Genomic DNA, 18,517 nt, shown 5'->3' with positions numbered 1-18,517 from the left:
GTGAAGTAAAAGTACTTCTGCACTATTAATATTTGAGTGAATATATATTATATATAAAAAAAAAAAAACTGCAGCCGCCAGTTATACAGTTTATCATTATATTGTTAATACTGATCCATCAAGGCCTGTCAAGTCATGTGATGGTTGAAATTCTCCTCATCACCTACAAGCTTCTTCATAACTTGGCCTCTTAACACCTCTGTGATCTCCTCCACACCTGCAGCCTCACTGTGTGTGTGTGTGTGTGTGTGTGTGTGTGTGTGTGTGTGTGTGTGTGTGTGAGACTTGGGACTGAAGCCTGATGTATGAAAGGGTGCTCCACACTTCTGACACTTGACAGTAGCGATTGTGTTGCTCAACATTTTTGTCATGTCACAGACACCATCATATTTTGTCCTGATTGGGTAGTCACTTCAGCAGCTGGAGGACAGTGTCTGGTTACCATGGCGACGACAGAAACCTTGTCAATGTCAAATTGAGTTTGTGAATTATGTTTATGTGAGGATTTCCAAGGTGTGTACTACATAAGCAAGAATTTCATGATCCATCATCCAATGACGAGACAGACAGTACAAGCTACTTCACCTACATTATTTCATCACTAACTTCACTTCTGAGAATATATTAGGGATTGTGGGTTTCAGATATTGGTTGTTTTGCAAATATCACTGGTGAATTGAATATGTGGAGTAGCTCCATGGTGCCTGCATGGGCAGTTAGCTGGCCGGCCGGGTCTCAGCTCCGAATAGACTGCTTTAACTTTTGGTGTGGATGCAGATAAAGGATCCAGGAATTTTTTCTCACTTTCTCTGACATTGCAAGACAGGGCGTTTTTCAACATTTTCGTTAATTTCTCAGAGAATAATGCCTGGATCTTAATTACAAAAAAAATAGTAAAATTTGATGTGGACCCAAATGAAAATCCAGATCTAGTTAATCATATTGTTGTTGTTGTTTTTTCTTTTGGTTGATAAATGGGTTTTGGACCTGCTCTGTAAGCATCCACTGGAAGGGGCCACTCTATCTGCCACTGATAGATCAGTGGCCAATATGTGTAGTAAGTAAAAACAAATAAGTAAGAATAAGATTTGTAGAAAACAAAGATCAGTAACACTGAGCCAGGCTACAACTCCACAAGGAGTACATCATGGTGAGGAGCAGTTAAAAAGAGGGTGGACATTTGGATTCAGCCTTGGTTCATACTGGACATGAGCAACTGACTCTGAGATGAAAGTCCCAACCATCCGTCCCTGACCTCCTCTCTTCGTAGACTTTCTCACTTTGAGATGCCAATATGGGTCCTAATGAGCTGCTTTCACTGTTGGCCTATTAGGTTGTTTTCTGATGAGAAAGAGCTGAATCAAGTGTCATTTTAGTACCAAATTCTATCACTTCACAGCCAATGTGATTCCAGCGACCAGTAGGGCTATCACTTATAATTCGAAATCCAAATATGTGTTCAAATGTGCGGTGAAAATATACAGTCCAGAAGCTCATTAGGCTGTTGTAGTTTGCCTTGGGATCCAGCAGAGGACCCTCTAAAACTTCACCATCAGTAAGCTTATTGTTTTGCTACAAAAATAAAGGATCATAGCGAGTGGAGCCGTCCTGAGCAGACAGTAACAACACCAAAACATCTGAGCAGCTTATGGAAGTATTTTGGGTTCTACACCATCAATGGCAAAGTCGCAAAAGTCGCAGTCTGCAGACTCACCTGCGGGCTGACCAGCCAACTGAGGCAGTGGAGGCACTCCGTTAAATCCATGGGAGGCACCACAGATGGGCGGAGCAGCGCCAGGTGTACAATCTCCAATTGAATCCAACGAATTGTGTGTCTTTTCAAATTTAAGTGACAGATCTAGTGACCAGTTCCTCTTGCAGTGTGGACATCTGGGCAGACAGTAAAGAACCAATCTTTTAAAAGAAGGGTTTGACATTAGAATTATTGGAGACGCTCAATACCACTCTCATTTATTTGCTCTAGATATGGAGCTATAGCCAGGAGTCAATTAGCATTGCTTAGCCTAAAGCTTTGAAGCAGGGAAACTGGGGAGGAACAACAAGCCAACTAAAACCTCTGAAACTTTCTAATCAACATACTGTATCTCATTAGACGAATTCACTTCCAAACAGGAATGTAATAATGACAGATTGTGGTTTGATGGGGAGTTACGTGTTGTAGCTACTTCTTATGGCATTTTATTCATCGGGCCAGAGTCCAGCAACTCCTACACTCAAGAAAGCGCTTGGTTAGGCACCATCGGTTGTGCACCACAGAACACTGCCAGTGAGGAGCCTATGAACAGATTGTTGAACTGGTGTTTGTATAATGAGTTTACTCAGTCAGCTGTTTGACTGTATGATCTGGTGACTGTGCTGAAGTCTCAACGAGAAACAACAGAGAGACACAACTGAGCGTCACTTGCTGCTTAGACACCGGACTGTCTCGACTTTGGTAATAGAAGAAGACCTCATTTGGGGACAGTGATGGACATGTTGATGTTATCATTGAAGGTATTTACTTTTTATACATTTGGATGGCAAATGAAGTGCTGTGCTGCTCATTGCTGTATCAAGTGATTGCTCGTGATGTTTTTTAGTGTTGTACAGTAGCCAAAAGCTGTATCCTGTACAACCTGTGGTATAAGTAAAAGTAGTAGTCATAAGAATAACTAGTTCAGTCAGAGTATAAAAGTATAAAACAACTTGAGTAGCGAGTAACTTCACTGTATGTTTCCTACCTCTTTTTTATGCTGACATAACGACATCATTCCAACCGCAGATGGTTTTCCTCAGCTAAAAGAAACGTCACAGCTGTAGTGTGTACTAGGCAATAGAATTGAGAACCCAAGACGAACAGGCTTACATTCAGCGGAGAATGGCCTGGGGGAAGTAAGAAGTTGCTGGAGGCAGGGACAGAGGGGCAGACTACAGACTGGCAGGTAAAGTGCACATACACCTGTATTTATGATCAGTCTGTGATCAGATTCCATCAGGTTATCATTTCCTAACTTGATAATCTACATTGACAGTAAGACAATATGACCTGTCAACCTCACAACATATTACTTTAAAGCAACAGTTCCCCCCAAAAGTAACATTCAGTTGTTATCTTGTAATCTATGTGAGCCCCCCACATCCAGGTCTCTCCAAACACATGACGACATAATAACAGCAAAGTGGCTAAATCGGTGTCTTACCTTACTGAAATGTCTCATATCAGAGGAATCATTTGGCTGATTAGGAGATAATGCTGTGATGAATCATCATTGATTTCCTATTAAATATATGTGTGTTCCCTTCTTCACTTTGAGCTCATAAAAACAGTCTGTGGTTGAATCATTGGGCCTCATGCAAGAAGCGATATACGATCAAATGTTTTCTTATAATTGTTTGTATCCACGATTTTCTCTTATTTTGTTAGCACCCACTGATTTCTGGAATCACCAGTGGTCGAGAGCACTCTAACTGAGAAAAACATCCTGTTTATACAGTCCAAAATGTGTTTGTCCAATGCACAGAAACATGTTTTAAATTATAGGAACATAAAAAACGCATGATATAATCAAATTTAGATTATCAGCCTATGAGGAATGATGGCGTTCAGTCGCGTTTGCTTGGTCAAATCAGCCGCCCCTTTTTTTCCAGTGTGCAAATGATCTAACGTTTACGGTAATCGTAATAAAACCGCTCTGAAGAGCCGCTGGTACTGACTTTGGAGCAAGCTGTGGTCTCACAACCAGACCCATGAAACATACAATACTTTTACAGTATTTATTCCCGGTAATGAACTGAAGGTATCACAAAGGTATCCTTCCGGATTTCAAAGTAAAGGACGACGTGAGATTGAAAAAAAACATATTTTCCGTAAGTAGTCCAAGATTCATATACTGCTGAACTAAGTACTTCCTAGACTACTTGCTTGAATAATCTGAAGTACTTTTACTGTGTACTTTTTGAATAATCCTTAATCCCTAACCAAGAAACAAGAATAAGTCTTTTCACCCAACTTTGATGTGGAATTAAAAACATTTCTTTTATAAGTAGTTCAAGATGCATATAGGCTACTGCTGAAGTAGTTTATCACCTTCATATTGGGCTGGATTAGTGGCAAGAAAGCGATAGGCTGGTGTAGCTGGCAGAGGGGCAAGGCAGTGTGGCTAGCAAGACTAGTTGAGAGCAAGCTGGTGGCTGGAGAGTACCAAAGAATTCAAACATGTAGCTGCGGTGCCACCAGGACAAAATGTTAGCAGTTAACATTTCTGCAAACTAAGAATATGGACCTAAAATAACTAAAAGTTGCAACATCAACAAACAAAGTTTTAACATGGCCGTGGTTTTGCATTAAAATACAAGCCAACATTTATTCTGGCCATTGGGTTGAGGAAGCTTGAAGTGCATTTTAGTAGAAATTTTAATACATAAATGCAAAATCAGCATCGGTAAAAGTAACTGAACATGAGTCACATGAATAAGTTAGTCGCGGTTCTCTTACTTTGTGTCTGAGGGTCCAAGTTCATTACTGAAGAATAAAGGAGGATCTTTGGACCAGTCACTCCTCATAGACAGACAGCCGGGTACTGGAGACTCTGCTCTGTCCTCCTCTTCCTCCATACCATGTCTCCAGGAGGCCATCTTCTGGACTCCAGTCAGTCTGAGAGTAAAACAGTTACACTAACAGTGAGCTCAAATCACAAGAATGAGGGAAATAGATGTTCAAGAGTGGGGTTGGGCCGATGAACGATACCATCATCCATCACCGATGGCTGACAGCCATGGACTACGAATTCCTGACCATCGTAACATCGTGATTCAAAAGGTTTCCCCGCCAGAGAGCACAATTAAGAGCCGTGTCCCCTCAGAGTTGCTGTAGAACAAGAGTTGTTGTTTGTGGGGAGAGGATGTAGGAGAAGTATGTTGCTGCTCAGTGCACTAACATCACGTCTCCATGTCCTGTTAAGTGTTTTCTTATTAAACCAGCTCAGTTAGACGAACCCAAGACACGAACACAGGACGCTTTTAAACCTAGCACAGGGATGTGTGTCGGTGGTAACGGGAGATGGTTTCCTCATCTTTTTAAAGGAAAACTAGTTTACAGGTGTTACGGCCTCCAAACAATTAAATAAAGTAACAGTGGCTCAAATTGGAGACCTCAACATAAAAGGACACCAGAAAATAGAACATTTTCACAGGTTTTATTAACCAACCGTTCCCACAATAAACATCCTTTATGAAACCATAGCAGAACTACAATATAAATACTTTACCGAGTGAGAAAGCATCAAACCAGAAGGAACCTGGAGATGCCAGCCAACTCAGCAAAATGGAGGGGGGAACCAGGCCACCCCCTATAGGGACGTCGAAGCTGGCCCCCCCTGCTTAACAAAACCAAATTATAAACTAAAAACTAAGCGAAAAGAAGGACTGCCGGCCATCTCCAGGCCAAAATAAAATAACTAAGTTAAAGATTGCTGGTTTAAGTCCTATTTATCGGATCGATTTCAGTTTGTACATGTTAATGATGAGTCATCCCTGTATACCAAGGTTAGTCATGGTGTTCCTCAAGGCTCCGTGCTTGGACCCATACTATTCACCTTATATATGCTCCCTCTAGGAAATATAATTCGGAAACACTCCATAAACTTTCATTGTTATGCAGATGATACACAGTTATACCTATCAATAAAGCCAAATGAAACTAATCAGCTTACTAAACTCCATGCATGTCTCAAGGACATTAAGACCTGGATGACCTGCAATTTTCTGCTGTTAAACTCAGATAAAACCGAAGTTATAGTACTTGGTCCTAAACACCTTAGAGATGCATTATCTAATGATATAGCGAGTTTGGATGGCATTAACTTGGCCTCCAGCACCACCGTCAGGAATCTGGGAGTTATCTTTGATCAAGATATGTCCTTCAACTCCCACATAAAACAAATTTCAAGGTCTGCATTTTTTCATCTACGTAACATTGCAAAAATCAGGCCCATCCTGTCTCAAAAAGACGCAGAAAAGCTAGTCCATGCATTTGTTACTTCCAGACTGGACTATTGTAATTCTCTATTATCAGGCTGCCCTAACAAGTCTCTAAAGAGTCTCCAGCTGGTCCAGAATGCTGCAGCACGTGTACTGACAGGAACTAAGAAAAGAGATCATATTACTCCTGTACTGGCCTCTCTGCACTGGCTCCCTGTAAAATCAAGAATAGAGTTTAAAATCCTTCTCCTAACTTACAAAGCTGTTAATGGTCAGGCACCATCATATCTCCAGGAGCTCATATTACCCTATCACCCAACTAGAGCATTACGCTCCCAGAACGCAGGATTACTTGTAGTTCCTAAAGTCTCCAAAAGTAGAATGGGAGCCAGAGCCTTCAGTTATCAAGCTCCTCTTCTGTGGAACCATCTTCCTGTTTTGGTCCGGGAGGCGGACACCCTCTCTACCTTTAAGAGTAGACTTAAGACCTTCCTCTTCGATAGAGCTTATAGTTAGGGCTGGTCCAGGACAGGCCCAGGCCTGTCCTGGACGAGCTCTTAGTTATGCTGCTATAGGCCTAGTCCGGGGGACAATGACACACTGAGCTTCTCTCTCCTCCCCTCTCCTCTCCTCTCCATCTGTATACATTATGCCTGTATACATGCCCCATCTCTGCATGTCACTGACTTGCTTCTTCCCCGGAGTCCTTGTGCTTTCTAGTCCTACAGGCTCCCTTGGATCCTGGCCGCGCCCGGGTCGCCTACTGGGTCGTGGATCATGGATGCGCCCACTGCTATGGCCCTGCCTGATCGTGGATGCGCCCACTGCTATGGCCCTGCCTGATCGTGGATGCGCCTACTGCTATGGCCCTGCCTGATCGTGGATGCACCTACTGCCATGACCCTGCCTGACACCCACCACTACTGTCGCTAATATTAGTCACATCTCTGTTACATACGTTCCACTACTATTATCGTACTGCATTGCTACATACCATCCTTGCCATTGATCATTACTACTGTTATCACTAGTAATCACATTTCCATGTGCATTTCATCATTATTGCTGTAATACATCTTTGTGTACTTTCACTCCTGTCAACCATCGCTTATAATTGAATACATTGTGATCTCGTTGATCTGCTCTGTACATGCGACATCTATTGCACGTCTGTCCGTCCTGGGAGAGGGATCCCTCCTCTGTGGCTCTCCCTGAGGTTTCTTCCGCATTTTTTCCCTGTTTAAAGGGCCTTTTTTGGGGCAAGTTTTTCCTCACTCGAATCGAGGGTCGAAGGACAGAGGGTGTCGTCTCTGTACAGATTGTAAAGCCCTCTGAGGCAAACTGTGATTTGTGAATTTGGGCTATACAAATAAAATTTGATTTGATTTGATTTGATTTGAAAGAAAAGAGTGTTTAACAAATCATACTGTGGGACTAAGGTGTTGCTGGGTCTGTCTCCTAGAGCAACTGAACTGGCTGGCTTATACAGCAGGCTGGTAATTGGGCTGTAATGATCTTGATCTGCTGCAGGTGTGTCAGCCTGAGTGTGCCAGCCTGATGAGAAAGGAGAAAACATGGGTGTTTAGGCACAGCACAGTGATGTCTGAGTGAGTGAATGAGTGATGTCATGGCCACGCACAACACCCCCACCCTATGATGGCGAATACCGGGAGTGCAACATGAGGTCATTCACTCATCAGAAAAAGAGCGTGACAATGTGTCGGCCAGGACATTATCCTTGCCACGGACATGCCTGATCTCAACGTTGAAATACTGCAAGAATATTGACCACCTCATTAACCTTCGGTTTGTGTTCCGCATCTGGTTCAGAAAAACAAGAGGGTTATGATCAGTATAAATGAGCGTAGGTTCAGTAGAAGAGCCTACATAAACCTCGAAATGCTTTAGGGCCAGAATAAGCGCAAGCGCTTCTTTCTCAACTGTGGAATACGCACGTTGATGCCGATTAAATTTTTTTGAGTAATATGGACCGGATGCTCAATCCCACCATCCTCATCTTGAATTAGGACCGCACCCGCCCCCGCATCACTTGCATCCACAGCAAGTTTGAATGGCCGCTCGAACGCAGGTGCAGCAAGAACTGGAGCATTAGTTAACAGGGCTTTTATACCATCAAAAGAATGCTGACAGCTCGGAGACCATTGGTAACGCACTTTTGGGCTCAGCAGGTCGGTTAACGGGGCTGCGACGGCAGAAAAGTTCTTACAAAAACTTCTATAGTATCCTGCCATTCCTAAATAGCGCATCAGACCACGGCGAGTGACAGGACGAGGAAATGAAAGGATTGCTTCTACTTTAGAATGGACAGGCTTAACTTGACCCCGACCCACAATTTTGCTGAGGTATGTCACTGTAGCCTGCCCGAATTCACACTTGGCAAGATTCAGAGTGAGATTGGCCACACTCAATCTGCCAAACACTGCGCAAAGCTGTTGAATGTGTTCCTCCCATGTTTTGGAATAAACAACAATGTCGTCCAAATAAGCCTCGCAGCCCGATAAACCCGACAGAACTGTGTTGACTAAACGCTGGAACGTTGCTGGAGCGTTTCGAACTCCAAATGGCATTACGGTGTACTCTAGGAAAGCGTCAGGGGTCACAAAGGCAGATATAGCTCGAGCCCTAGGTGTTAACGGCACCTGCCAATAACCTTTTAGTAGGTCGAGTTTTGTGACATACTTGGCACAGCCAACATTATCAACACAATCATCTACTCTAGGCAGAGGATAACAGTCAGGTTTTGTGACCCCGTTCACTTTTCGATAATCGGTACAAAACCGATCCGAGCCGTCAGATTTGGCAGCCAAAAGACAGGGTGAACTCCAAGCACTTGTGCTAGGCACAGCTATGCCGTTTTCCAACATGTAGTTCACCTGTTTTTGGAGACGAAGCCTTTTCTCAGGATTAACGCGATAGGCGTGTTGCTTGATTGGGGGAGAATTATCAACATCAATGTCATGCTGCAACACATGCGTGCGAGTCAGCACATCTGAAAAGAGAGTTAAATTAGAGCCAATTAACCCGATCACATCCTCACGCTGAGACTGAACCAAATTTGGAAGACAATCATGAAGATTAGAAAGCATTTCTGAGTTCTTTAGCCGCCCATGAATAACATCACTGGATATACCTACAATATCGTCTTGGTCATCCTGAGATTCAGGAGGAGGATTGCTGGCGTTGCTAGACAGCGCCAGAGTCACCTTGTCACCATCAGCAATTCCTCCACTGGACAGCTCCGGTGCCACACTGACCTCCGGACCATCAGAAGAGGTGTAAACAGACTGAGACTCCCTGTCAAAATAAGGCTTCAACATATTAATATGACACAGCCTACTACGCCGTTGTAGGAGATACACTGTATTAAAGGCAATGTATTAATCACTGAAGATTAATAAAACACTCGTTAATGGGGCACCACCTCCGATGTTTTGTCTATTTGAATAATCCGGAGGTAATTAATCAAATCCGACTAAACAAGGTTAACTTGTATCAATTTAAATCAATTTAGTTAGTCTCATAGCTGAATTAGTGACTTCTTTATACAGTTTCCTCGGTTCTCCACATCAAAGCAAGTAAGCACAGACAACGACGTACGGTTAAATATGTTTATTTACTAAATAAATCAAGGTGAATAAATGAAATGATGATTCAGACAACAATAAAACAAACAGAAATGTGAAGACTATATGGTTAAAGTGACAGGATTATTTAAGGTGGATGTGAGCGATGGTAAAGTCGTGAGTCTGGGCAGCATTCAAATGTTACGAGAGTAATTTTGATACTAACGAGACCCTAACCGGACTTGTCTTGTGAAAAGATTATTATGAATTAGGAATTAAAAGAACACCAACTCATGAACGTTTAGTGAAACGTGTGCAAGATGCTTAGCCTACTTCGTCTGAAGAGTGGAGAAGCCTTTCGCTTCGATCTTTCTGCCGGATTTCGTCTGATGGACTGCTGGCTGAGTGGTGACTTTTAACTCTAATTCAACTGATATTTAACTTTCCTGACGAGGATAACGAAAGGATAACGCTGGCCTGGCGCTTCCTCAGTTATTTCTCAATACAAGAATAATTAAACTGAATTCTGTTCCACTGAATAAAATAGTGATACTTAACAAAAATAGTAAGAACGGAACTTACTTCTATTAACATCTAACAAAAATAAAAGCTCTTAAAGATTATCGCACGTGGTCGATTGTACGGAGATTTTTATACCTAGGAGCTTGTTACAAAAAGAAGCAAAGTAAAGTGTTGAAAAATTAAGCAAAGAAGAGAGAGCGAGGGAGCTCTGTCCCTTGGTTTTAATAGTTCTGGTTTGCAGGCGGAGCAAAGGGGGCGTACTGACCACACTCCCAGTGTGGATGTTTTAATTCCACACCTTTAAACTTAATTAATTCCAACTATCAAGTTAACGCTTCGAAATCGCGCTTAGCCTTTCTCAGAACTTTACCATGGCAAAAGTAGATGGACTTTTGTGAAACAATAAGACAGTATGATCTGATTAAAATCATTGAACACTTAAATGAAATCAACACTGGATCAGAACATAAGAATACACTTGAAGATAACGTAGGACTGATGAAACTGGTCACTTATACATGTTCCTTCTAGTGTTAGCTTAAGGCTTGTGAAGAAAAACATTTTACAGACTTTTAAATTGTAGTTTATAAACACGTTAGAAAAAAGGATCTCCGACAGTCTAATCCAGTTAACCATAACTTACCACTAGATGGCACTGTGACTCCACCAAACACCAGACACCAGTGAGCATTAAGCAGGATCTCAGTCCATGTTCATCACAGAAACTTAGGAATTGGTTCAGTTTGATGAGCTTATTTTACTGGATTTCAAATTGTAAGAATTAAACAGGTGAGACTCTGATTTAATGGTTAATTAGAAATGCTTCTGAAGTCTAGAGGAAACTCTGACCATTTGTTTGGAATGTACCAAAGATAACACTGAAACAGATGTGTCGTTAATCTCTTCAAAGAGAGGAGGTAGAGGAAGGGGGGGGGGGGGGGGGTTTCCACCTTCCTTTTCTCTAGTGTGTGTATTGGGAAGTAGGGAGAAGAAGGGTGAGCCTGAGGGACAGATAGCAAGATCGGTCCATCAGACGTGTTACCTAATTACAATTATAAAGACATTGTATCACACAACTTTATCACAAACAATCCCGGTTCCTTTGGTTGAGGTTTTAAAGGAGAAGTAGCTTCATATGTTTCCTTCGTTTGACCTGTGTGAAAGGAATGTTCCTGTTTGTTAGGTCAAAAACAGTTCGTACAGGGGCGTTACCATCGTAAATTAATTCAAACTGATTCCCTCTGGTGGTTTTATGACGAGAGAGTGTTGTTCTCCCTCCTAAGAGATAACACGGGGAGACATCCCGGCGTCTCCATCCTGATAACGTCCTCACACAGATGGAAAGTGTTAATAATGAAGAAAAAAACAGGGCCTCAGCAGGTCAAAGGTCCACATGAGAGCGTAGGCATGTTTCCCTACACCGTCGACGTTCAGGGGTGTCAATGATGTAGTCTCGATCGCCCACCTTCTCTTTGACTTGGTAAGGGCCGCTAAAGCGCGCCTGCAGAGAAGAGCCAGGAATAGGCAATAAAACCAGCACTTTATCACCGGGACTAAAACTCCTGCTTTTTGCACCTTTGTCAAACCATCTCTTCATTTTGCCCTGTGCAACGGTCATGTTTTGCTTCGCCAATTCACAAGCGCGGCGGAGTTTGAAACGGAACTTTGACACATAGTCGAGCAGATTTTGAGGCTTGCCATCACCCAGCCACTTCTCCTGCAAGAGTCTAAGGGGCCCTCTCACAGTGTGTGCAAACACCAGCTCGGCAGGACTTAAACCGAGGGATTCTTGTACCGCCTCACGAGCGGCAAAGAGGAGGAGATGGACACCCTCGTACCAGTCCCTGTCAAACTCAAGGCAGTAGGTGCGCAACATAGACTTCAATGTCCTATGGAAACGCTCGATGGCTCCCTGACTCTCTGGGTGATAAGCGCTCGACCACAAATGAGTGATGTTAAGCTGTTTCATAACTTGTGCAAAAACACGCGACATAAAATTAGTTCCCTGGTCGGATTGTAAAATTTTGGGAAGGCTGAACACAGAGAAGAACTTGACCAAGGCTTTCACAACAGCTGGAGCTGTAATAGAACACAAAGGAATGGCCTCGGGAAAGCGAGTCGCTGTACACATTATAGTTAACAAGTACTTGTTACCACTCTTGGTGCGATGGAAAGGCCCAACACAGTCAATTTGCACACGCTCAAACGGCTCACTAATAACAGGGATTGGATAAAGTGGATATGGAGAGATGGTTTGAGTTTTAGCAACCTGGCAAACATGACAAGTTTTACAATGGTGACGCACATCACCTTTTAGCCCTGGCCAGAAAAAGTACCGCAAGATACGATCAAAAGTCTTATTAATCCCTAGGTGACCAGAAAGTGGATCATCATGTGCTAGTTTCAAAATCTCATTTCGATATGTTTGAGGGATAACGACCTGTTCCACCACCCCCCAACTGTCATGGTCAGATAACTGTGGAGGTGTCCACCTACGCATGAGCACGTTGCCTTTTAGGAAGAACCCTGTTGACAAATCATCCAACGCCCCCCCTGAAATCACACAGTCAAAGAGAGGAGCTAGTGACGCGTCCCGCTTCTGATCGGCAACTAGCTGCTCACGTGACATGCAAACTTTGGAGTCAAGTTGAGGCAAAACAGAACGGGCAGGGATCTCTAGAGAGGCGGGTGGGGAAGCTGAACAGTCAACCAGAAAACTGTCAGACAGTTCCACCTCAGCCTCCAGTTTTTGACGCTCGGCCATTGCCCGCGTCCCGGCACAGACAGAAAACACTTTGGGAAATTTCAATGCCAAATGATCGGAGTTTTCTGGCAGAGGAACAGCAATTACCTCTGGATTAATGAGCATTTTACCACCAGCCAAATCATTGCCCAAGAGCAGAGTCACCCCCTCAATTGGGAGTTGCGCGCTGAGCCCCACCTTAACGCACCCCTTGACCAAATCTGACTCAAGATAGATGTTATGAAGCGGCAGGCCCACATATTGCATATCAAAACCTCTAACAAGCACATCTGTTTTAACGGCAGACTTACAGTATCTGAAAATGGTAACACATGCTCCAAGATTACAGATTGGTTGGACGCAGTGTCCCTGATGATATGAACTGGTACCTTAGGGTCCCCCTCTGTCAAAGAGACAAAACCTTTCATTAAAAAGGGCTGGAACTCCGGGTCAGGAATACACACCGGCTCTGCTGGAGCTGAAATCAAAGACTCACTTCTAATTAACACAACAGATTTCGGTGGTTGAGACTTGTTCTTAAGAGTAAAGCATTTGTTAATAGTGTGACCAATTTTCTTGCAATAACTGCAGGTTGGCCTCTCCTTTCACACCCTCCCCACTGTCTGACTTATCAGGCTTCTCTTCACCCCCCCGTTTAACAAATGGAACGTAGGTTTTTACTGGAACATTGTCTGAGTGAGAAGAGCTGTCTGAGTGAGGAGTGTTAGATCTGCGCCATGAGAAGTAAGAACTACGCTCTGACACAGGAGTCCGTTCAAAACTGTCCTTGTGGGTGAGCACATACTCATCCGCAAGGACAGTTGCAGCTGCGAGTGTCAAAGCCTTTTGCTCATTAATATAGGTTGCCAGCCTATCTGATAAACAGTTTTTAAACTCTTCTAGCAGGATGAGCTCACGTAACTGTTCAAACTCTGTTACTTTAGATGAATGACACCAGCGGTCAAACAGAGCCTCTTTCTCCCGACCAAACTCAGAAAAAGTGTGGTTGTCTAACTTTTGCCTATAGGCTTCGGGCACCAATTCAAATGCTCTAAGCACGGCAGCCTTGACTTTGTCATAGTCAAGACTGTCAGCTGGTGACAACGATGTATATGCCTCCTGGGCTTTCCCAGTTAACACACATTGCAATAGTAACGGCCAAACCTTTGTGGGCCATTTCAAGGTGTCAGCCGTACGCTCAAACAGAACAAAGTATTTATCAACATCTTTACCATTAAATGGAGGAATCATACGGATGCATTTGTTAACATCAAAATCAGCTTGTGCACCACTGCCATGTTGTGGGGGAGGGGCCTGTTTTAGCTCTAGCTCTTTTAAGCGTATTTCTCGTTTAGTCTGCTCTTCCAATTCCATCTGTTTAAACTTTAACTCCTGCTCTTTAAGTCTGGCTGCTGCCTCCCTCTCACTAGCTTTGTCCTGCAACTCTAGCCGGCGCAGCTCTAGCTCCAATTCCAACTTCCTACAGTAGATACTACTTCAAAGTGGCCATTTCACTCGCGGGGAGCGAGATTCACGCAATGCGTGAAATGTCAGTGACAACTGTAGCCACTAGGTGGAAGCATAGTACTGAATTGCAGCTGAAACGATTTTGGGACAATTCCACATTTGACCACAATGTAGCTGCAATGGAGAGTGGCGCTGTTTTAGGCTACAGGTAGAGTGAATGGAGAGGGGGACTGCTAAACCGTATCAGATTGATTCAGACTGATTGTTTCACAGCGGTGGGACACCTCAATTATCTGGGTGACCTTGGATAATCACTTGTGCTTTCTTTGTTTTACAGTAGAGCTAAAATATGGACATTAGTCGTTTTTTAAGGAACATTTGTTTACTGGTAAAATTGCCGACCTGAATTATTGTCCCAGTCCGCCCCCGTGAGCCTATATCACGGCCTGACTCGATGTTGCTTAAATATAAGAATAGCCGATAAAAATATCTGATACCCTAAAGACATGTGATTTTACTCGCTCGCTGCAGCCACGGCTAAGCGGAGGCAGAAACAATTACGCACAGCCTACAGAAGTTTCTACGTCCATACAAGCATTTAAGAAATGATTCTTATCAGTTCCATAATTCAGAGAGGATTTTTACTCAACGAAAAAATGTATAAAGATGAGCTTTTAGGTTGAAGACACGACAGCAGCACGTATGTCCAGACACTGATGTGTGTTATAACAGACGTATAGCTCCCCCGGTAGAGCAGCTCCCTCAGAAAGCAGAATCTTCTGCTAGTATGAGTTCGAATCTCTGTAAAGGCACTACCCTTAGTTAATGTGTTCTCTTTTCTCATCATCATTATGATCACATATAGCTCCAAGTTTGAGCAAATAAATGAGCAAATGAGCATTAATTCTCCGCCGGGCCGCGGCACCAGCTTTCCTGCTTGTGTACATACAATACATTAAATTCTGACACCACAACTGTAGCGTACCGAATATCAATAGATGATAACCAGAAAAAAAAAAAAAAAAAAAAAAAGTTCTATTGATCTGATTCACCGGCTTCATGGACGTCGGATCTATTTTCTGAGAGGGGGGGCGGGGGAAGCACGCACTTTTATCAATGGTTAAGGATTTGATTTGAAGTTATTTTATAATGGCGTGCAGTTATAAGAGAACTAGATGGATGAACACGGCATCTTTATTGTTAAGAAAATGAAACTCCAGGAAGCTCCCCACTGCGTAAAAACGCAGCGCAGCCAGGAGCTGCACCTCCGGGCTGAGGGCAAAATTGCAGCTGTTGCTCTCGGGATGTGTGGAGACAGAGTGATCAGCCGTTGGATCTCCGCACGGGGCAGCCGGTACTTTGCCTGGACAGCCCGGTCTGACAGCGCGTCCAGTGGGGAGAAGTGCTGACGCACGTATGCATTTATGTAAACCGTCTGGCTTCGCGCACGGCGACGCTGTTGGTTCGCAGCGAGAATGTGCTGTATTGTAGCCATCGTTTCTCACACGCGGACTTTGGCAACGCATTTATATAGAGTAGCAGGTGAAGCCTCTCTGGATGAGGTTCAGCTGAGTTTAATTACATCTGTTTCCTTGATATCTGTGAAATGCCACAGGGTTGTTGTATTTTTATGTGTAGTAGCCTACTATAAACTCATATGCAGATGTGTGTGGAAAACTTAAACGTGTAATTCAATAACAAGGTTTTTTCTTCTTCTTCTATTAACCTATGTTTCTTGCGCCAGTGGTCCGCAGCTATGAGCGCATTTCAACATTGAGCATTGTTTTATTATTTCGAAAAGTGGAGGATGTAAATTTCCCTGACGCGGCTTGATCACTGAGCATTTGGTCGCTAAGAAGGCTGTTAAGAGTGGGTCAGCTCGATCTTACATTTCCTTCTTAGTGAAAGATCTTCTTAAGCTAAGAGCGACTCAGGGAAACACATCCTTCTTTCACAGCGTTCTTAAGAGCGCTCCTAAGAAGATCTAAGCACTTAAAAGCTTCTTAACGAATCTGGGAAACGCGGCCATTGGCAGGGCCAGACACAGCTTAATGAGCTTCTCCACCTCCGAATGCAGGATGGACACATCCTGGATGGTGCTTACTTCTCGTCCCCTACACACATTCCTCAGTATGGGGGAATGCAAATGTTAAGGCATCTGGAACAAGTTCGCTTAACTGGAAAGACCACATCCATCCCCCACACTTTTGAAAAGCTTGCTACGCCAGTGCCCCCACCCCCACCCCCGCACGCTGAGGACAGCAAAGAGGTCTGCAACAAATACATTGATCACTTGGCCAAGGGATCTCCTCCTGCAGGGAGACGGCTTCAGGGACTCAGTCCGCTTTAAATAACCTTCTGTATATCCGACTACTGTGAAGCTGCTGATTATGTATTTTAATAAAGCTAGAGAAAACTGTCTGACATGACGTGGCGTCGTTCTTCTTTCTATAAGCCTGTTGTAGAAAATATAAGGAATAGAAAGCACAAATATTTGTGTTAAATTCTGACACCACAACTTAAAGAAAGAAAGCCGGTCATAGACATCGGAACTCACGCACCCCATCAGCCTCCCTACCCACGGGAAGATACGAGAAGTAAGCACCATCCAGGATGTGCATATGGACCTGGTGCGCTCCGAGGCGGAGCGGCGTTTTGATCAGGAAGGACTCCGCATAGCTGCAGGGCGAGAGCAGGCAGTTCTTGAGGCGGCTCAGGGGAAACGAGTGGATGTGGGTTCCTCGGAACTGACCCCCTTTACCACGAGAGAGGTGGAGAAGCTCATTAAGCTGTGCCTGGCCCTGCCAATATCTGTCGCGGCATCCGAGCGCTCTTACTCAGCCTTGCGCAGGCTGAAAACCTGCTGCGCACCATGACGCAGGAGAGACTAACACATTTGACCGTTATGAACGTTCACAGTGACCTTATGCATGAAAAGCCCTGAGTCAGGAGCGCAGACTTTTCTTTTTTTCATTCAAGGGTACAAATAATGCCGTTATGTTCCTTAAATGGCCTGATTTAGTGATCAAAGTTTCATTTTCTTAACAATAAAGATGCCGTGTTCATCCATTCTAGTTCTGCTATAACTGCACGCCATTATAAAATAACTTCAAATCAAATCCTTAATCATTGATAAAAGTGCGTGCTTCCCCCCTCAGAAAATAGTTCCGACGTCCATGAAGCCGGTGAATCAGATCAATAGAACGTTTTTTTTCTGGTTATCATCTATTGATATTCGGTACGCTACAGTTGTGGTGTCAGAATTTAATGCATTTTATGTACACAAGCAGGAAAGCTGGTGCCGCGGCCGGCGGAGAATTAATGCTCATTTGCTCATTTATTTGCGCAAACTTGGAGCCATATGTGATCATGATGATGATGAGAAAAGAAAACACATTAACTTAAGTTACAGCCTAAACTGAGATACGAACTCGTATCAGCGGGTGATTCTGCTTACTGAGGGAGCTGCTCTACCAGGGGAGCTATACACCAGTCACAATGTTTTCATGTATCTTAGTTATCACCGACCCGCTGACCCAGCTGACACACCAGCGTCTGGACATACGTGCTGCTGTCGTGTCTTCAACCTAAAAACTGATCTTTATACATTTTTTCGTTGAGTAAGAATCCTCGCTGAATTATGGAACTGATAAGAATCATTTCTTAAATGCTTGTATGGACGTTGAAACTTCTGTAGGCTGTGCATAATTTAAAAGGCTTCATAGTGAAAAAAAATCATTCATCTCATCCATCAACATCATCATCGTGATTCTTGCGTGATTCACGCGAGAATCACGCGTGAACTCGGCCACAACGAAGTAGTACCTACTGTAATGCTTTGATCAGGAAAGGCCTGTTTTGTTGGCGAAACAGCCACGCCAGGGTCAGGCAACATGCCTTTCTCGAACAATGCAGTCCATAATTCATGTTTTATCACTTTCTTTGCTTTTGTCTTTGAGACTATGATACTATAATGATCAGCAATAGAAGTCAAATTATCCTTAGTGCATCTATGAAACACTTCAAGAGAAGGCTGCTTAACAAACTCTTCCAAAATAAACTCCATCCTGAACTATGGCTACTGACTTATTTGTATTGAAAAATAATCGCAAAGCGTAACAAACCCCCTGAAAAAAACAAGCGCATCAAAAATTGCAAAAGCAACAGGTTTCAAGGCAAAAAAGCCACCACAAAAACGCTTGTAAAAAATACAAATACACAC

The sequence above is a fragment of the Pagrus pagrus genome (assembly GCF_965226575.1).
Source record: "Pagrus pagrus genome assembly, chromosome: 13".
NCBI lineage: Eukaryota > Metazoa > Chordata > Actinopteri > Spariformes > Sparidae > Pagrus > Pagrus pagrus.
Note: the sequence above shows the minus strand (reverse complement) of the source record.